At 40.0% G+C, this 6,000-nt stretch overlaps 1 protein-coding gene across 1 annotated transcript in view; it reads left to right on the top strand.

Moving 5' to 3' along the window:
• The window catches only part of LOC137439145 (astrotactin-2), a 1,262,948-nt gene that overhangs the window by 1,223,521 nt on the left and 33,427 nt on the right, over positions 1-6,000 (top strand). The window lies entirely within an intron of this gene.

The following is a 6,000-nucleotide window of genomic DNA, read 5'->3' as shown; positions in this document are numbered from 1 at the left end:
GTGAAAAGCGATATACATTATATTTAACATAATATACTTATTAATGTTATTATTTTAATATTATTCATATATTAAAAAAAAAATAAAAAAAAGTTATGGATGAGTGAATGAACCTGGTGGATGAGTTGGGGAGGTGACAAAAACACGCCGATTCCATTTTGGTTCAGGTCCGAATCCAGATCCGGCCTATCAGTGGGATACAAAACATAAACTGTTCACCAAGGCGGAGATATGCTCTCTACTGAGCGTCGTTCTAGTTGTGTGTGTGTCGGTCTGTCTGTATGCGACCGCTGTTTCTCGACAAACTACCGGTCCGATATACTTGAAACTTGCCAGGTATATTGCTGGGGACCCGAGGATGTGCCTTTTCAAGGTTTGAAATTAATCGGACAAGTGGGTCCCAAGGTATGGTCACCGTACTCGCAAGTCGTTCGCTTTGGCTTTGCGAATGGACCAAACCATTTCATGTAAATAGAGGGGGGGGGGGGGGTTCTGTGGTCGTTCGCTTTGGCTTTGCGAATGGACCAAACCATTTCATGTAAATAGAGGGGGGGTGTTCTGTGGTCGTTCGCTTTGGCTTTGCGAATGGACCAAACCATTTCATGTAAATAGAGGGGGGGGGGGGGGGTTCTGTGGTCGTTACTGCCACGTGGTTTCAAAGTTTTTTGTTGTTGTTGTTCGCACGCATGTTTTTTGCAAGCACGTACGGGCAAGCACGTACGTGCGGGCACGCCCTAGTATATATAAATTGAGGTAATATTGAGTTATGGAATTAATTGCTTTCAACAATGCAAAGGGTGGCAAGATATGGGATTTAATGGGATTTTAATGGGATATTGGTTTAGGAATGTTTAGAGGTCATTGCAATGTGATAATTACTTGTGATCATTTGTTGTTGCAACGTTTTGTGAACATTTAAATGTTGGGTTTTGCTGACGTTTCCACAACGTTGCCACAACGTTTCACTTTCGTTGTTGCAACGTTTTGCTCCAACGTTTTGTGAACATTTAAATGTTGGGTTTTGCTGACGTTTCCACAACGTCGCCACAACGTTTCACTTTCGTTGTTGCAACGTTTTGCTCCAACGTTTTGTGAACATTTAAATGTTGGGTTTTGCTGACGTTTCCACAACGTCGCCACAACGTTTCACTTTCGTTGTTGCAACGTTTTGCTCCAACGTTTTGTGAACATTTAAATGTTGGGTTTTGCTGACGTTTCCACAACGTCGCCACAATGTTTCACTTTCGTTGTTGCAACGTTTTGCTCCAACGTTTTGTGAACATTTAAATGTTGGGTTTTGCTGACGTTTCCACAACGTCGCTACAACGTTTCACTTTCGTTGTTGCAACGTTTTGCTCCAACGTTTTGGGAACATTCAAATGTTGGGTTGTGCTAACGTTTCCACAACGTCGCTACAACGTTTCACTTTCGTTGTTGCAACGTTTTGCTCCAACGTTTTGGGGACGTTGGACCGTTAATCCTTTCTCCGCTAATGCCCCGAGGTCATGCATGTACCAAGTCCTGGCATCAGCTCGCTCCCCTCCTGCTGTGAGTTCCGTTTACCAAACGATAGGGGGGGTGTTCCAGCCAGGGGCTGTGACCAGGTGGACAAGAGATTATCATGTTCGGGCACATTCCTGACACTCATTTACGAACTCGACTTTCACAGAGTTTGCAGGTAAAATGTATCTGCTTCGTTACCAGTGTTAATTAATAAGTTACCAGTGCCAATTAATAAGTTACACTGAGTTACACTTCCACAATTCCCTCATCTTTTTGTTTTTTGTTTATATTAACCATTAATCTAAACATCAATATAAGTAAACAATCAATCACTACAAGTAAACATCATTACAAGTATAAGTAAATAATCAATCACTTTGGTAATCAAATTCCCTTGGGCATACACCGTCATCCTGCAAGAATCACAAAACATTTCGTTGGTCATTGACTCCTTCCATATCGTTCAATCTATTGCATTTGCATCACAAATATATTTTCAAAACAACACTTCAACCATCACCAAGATACAACAATTTCACTTCATTTTCAAGTTTTGTAAAGCATCTGCACCATCTGGCAAAAACGTTTGCCTCCACACAAATGTTGACTTTGTTTGAAAGGAAGGGCTGATCACTTGTGTTTGAATCCTGGTATGAAACATTTTCTCCTAATGTCTTCATAGCTCCTGCACTACTTCGTGTAGGATTTCGCTGTTGTGGTAACATTGCGGAGTCATAGACTGACCCTGCTCTCCTTGTAGCATTCTTGCCACTTTTTGAGTAATTCCTGAACAAGGCCTTCACCCAGTTGTAGTCGACTTGCCTCCTCCCTCATTGTGAGTGGGCAGCAAGTATTGGTGTGATGTTGATTGGCCAGCAAGATGTGGAACAGGGATGCCGGATGCATCCACAATGATGTTGGGACCATGGTGTTCAGGTCATTCATGGTCCTTACCAGGAGCAACCAGCAGAATCGTGCACAGCTGTTGTGACAAGGGCACAGCCGTTTTTTGCAGCTCCATGCTGGTTCCCCGGACGTTGGTGAAGTAATAACATATGTCCCCGCATTTCACAGAGGTTGCAGGTAAAATGTCGTTGTCCTGCAACTTCTGATGTGGTGAATGTTCGAAGCCTTCGAACAAGAGTAAGTGATCGCCTTTCTTTCATATGTTGCAGTGTGATCCAGGCAAATGGTCACATAAATTTCCTTGGTGAAGGTAAGCATTCATCTCCAAGTTACACGGGAGAATGTCTTCATCATTCTTTGAGAAAGAGGGTGTATGCCACGATTAACTTCATTTTTTAGCCACAAATTTTCTTTCTCGAACTTCTTCCCAATTCCGTTAGCAATCCCTCCAAAATGTGATCTCGTCTTATCCTTATGCTCAGTCACATCTGAATCTGCTTTCCGCACACACTGAATCAGATAGGGTACATCTTACCATGAAATCAGCATAATCATGTATATCTTCCGACAGTTTCACATTCAACAATTTGTTGTTTTTCCTTAACACAAAAGTTATATTCATTTATATGCGTCACACAAATAATATTCAATCAGGTATGTATTTTATTACTAAACTAAGAATAGCATCCACAATTGCTTTCAGGTTAATATAGTTCAAAAATTAACTCATGCAGGTATTTTAGCACTACTCTTAAGAAAATAAATTGTATATGATTACAATCACAAACGGGAATACCTAATTCCCAACAACAATTTTCCCAAACCAACAAATTAAACATAATGTATTATTACCATAATTCCTCTCCACTTTTTCTTTTCCCTCTTTTTTTTTTTTTAACAGTGTGTCACTCGTGGTGATATGAGTTCACTGATATTGTAATTGGCACAACTCATAACATTGTCGTTATGCCATTATCTTAATTCTACTGTATTCATTTGCAACATCACTTGATTTAATCTTTTAATCTCAGTATTTATGTCGCCATAAAAGTCTTCCTTTTCTGGTTCCACATTTCTTTCCTCATTTGTCACTTCATGCGTTATCATCGTGTTGTTGGTTACCTTATTCAAACACACCGTCACTAAGGCTTTCAAGCAAGCCACCACTAAAACAATTGCCAATATAACTACTAAACCAACAAACAAATATTGGAGTATCTTAGCTACCACCCCTCCAAATGTGTTTCCCAACCATGCAAAGGCACCCCCTTTTATATAATCGTGGTATCTTGCTCCCTCTTGTCTGATTGTATCGGCTATGTTATAAATTTCTTCTGACTCATCAGGTATGTACGTACAGCAATCTGTACCAATGACTGCACATGTACCTCCTTTTTCTGCTAACAGCATATCTAATGCCATACGATTTTGTAATGCCATCGTTCTTGTTGCTGCCAGCTCTCTTGTAAGTTTTTCCAATCCACTTGCTGTTTTATTTGCCAACTTCTCCATAGCCAATGCCATGTGCCTGAGTTCTCGCCCTGCCTTCCAGGTTCCATAAAATGGAAATATTACCATTCCAATCCATTCCCCCATGCTAATAGTTCTTTTCTGCCTAGAATGCAGGATATGCGTTGGTGACTTTGTTAACAGGCGCATGTGTGGAAGCACAAACCCAAGAAAACATGATCCTGACCATGTCAGTGGGAGATACGCATACGCCTTGTGTCCACATATAAAATATGTATTATTATAGGTCCATGTCGTATCTGACATCCAAGTTCCTTCCCAATACAAAGATATCATCTTTAAGCTAGTGTTCTTTACTGGGACAAGCAATCTCATATAGCCCAACTCGTAACTATAATGGTGGCAGGTGGAGTTTCCCATCAACTTATTATTCTCTGTGGTTCGATGTCGGATGAAACATAGGAGCCCTTTTATTTGTTGTTGAATAGTTACGTAAGGGGGCATAACTTCATTGTCATATTTAGGCCTATAACTGTCTTCAAATTCCTCACATTGATATCCCCCTTTTTCCCAACTAGCATCCCCTAGCATCATCGACATTGGTAAATCAGGTCGTATTGTTGCTACCAACCTCTGTGGGAAGCGACTACATAATTCATCCCAACCAAAAGGAACTGCCTCCAATGGTACTCCGTTCTCACTAGAATGCGGCATTTGTGTGCATATCCAACAATTACTTTCATTTGCTATATCAGCCCTTGCGTGGGCTAAATGTAAAAAAGTATTTATCCCGTGTAATCCATCGGGTTCTAAAGGTGTGTCCCTTTCTTCCATTAAACTTCTTTTTTGCTTATGTCGTCCCGCATAATCATATATCTGTATGTCGGCCACCAATGTTGCGTTTTGTTCTCTTATTACCCCGAAACAATGTATGCAACACATAGTCCCCACTACAAGACAACTCATTCCTAGGATGAATATCACCATTTTCAAGGAGTATCCGAAGTAGAAGTCTCTGTTTTCCCCTGATTTGTCGGCTTGTCTTGATAAGGTCTTTCCCTTTGTCCCACCTGTAGCCATCTGTAAAACATGTGAGCTACCCCTTGTATATGTTCACACCTCTAACATAATTATATGTCCATGACATTCAACATTATATACCAAACTTCCTAACCTTTGTAAGCTTCCTAACAGGTAAATAAAAAATCCCTTAATATGTAGCATAAATCAGATTATTTGTCTTACCCTGATCCCCCTATCTCCCGGGGTTGAACTCAATCCCCTTGGTCATGAGTGTAGTTGTGATACAATTTTTTTTTTTTTACTCATGTTGTATTAATATCAGCCGGTAATTGTATGTCATGTAGGCAAATAAATGTCACTATCCCAAGTAGGAATATCACATGTTGAAAATGTAATGTTTATCAATGCAAGGGGTGTTAAAATGTAATTAAAATGACTGTAAATCACAACTATCATTTATCTGCCACTGAATGTTCTGCTGGGCTGCTCGGTGCAGCCTCATTTTCTGTGGGATCGTCCACCTTAGCCCCATGTGCTTGTTTGCAATGAGGGGCATGAATCCAACTTTCTATTTTGGGTCCATATTTTTCCTATTCTTATCAATATCCTATGGTTTGTCATTTCGTTCCAAGATACCGCAACCAAAGGTTGTAACCAAAGCTCTACCAAACTATTTCCAATTTGAACAAAAATGCCAGTGAAACGATGATTCGAAGAATTAACTTCAAGGGGTCAATAAATGTATTCTATAGCCAGATCTAATTTTCCCATCCAATAGTTTGCCTTGCCACAGTTTGCCTTGCCCTATGATGTCACATTGAAATTACCCTTTCAGTTCCCACCATAATTTATCCAAATTTGACTACACACCCATTTACATGTCAGTCGACCACTGACCTATCAATCATGCGAAACAATAGTCCGAAATTCCCACCTGATCATCATGTGACCCTTGTCCCTTGGTTTAAAATTTGCAAAGCAATTGTTCCAACTTTGTAAATTTAAAATTGTGTGCCCAACATAAAAGATCCAATTTCGGCATGTGATCAATTAATTACTAATTTGCTTACAAGCAAAAGAAAAAATGAATAATTCTTG

Source organism: Myxine glutinosa, chromosome 13, assembly GCF_964187855.1.
Source record: "Myxine glutinosa chromosome 13, kmMyxGlut1.1, whole genome shotgun sequence".
NCBI lineage: Eukaryota > Metazoa > Chordata > Myxini > Myxiniformes > Myxinidae > Myxine > Myxine glutinosa.
This window is presented reverse-complemented; position numbering and strand designations above follow the sequence as displayed.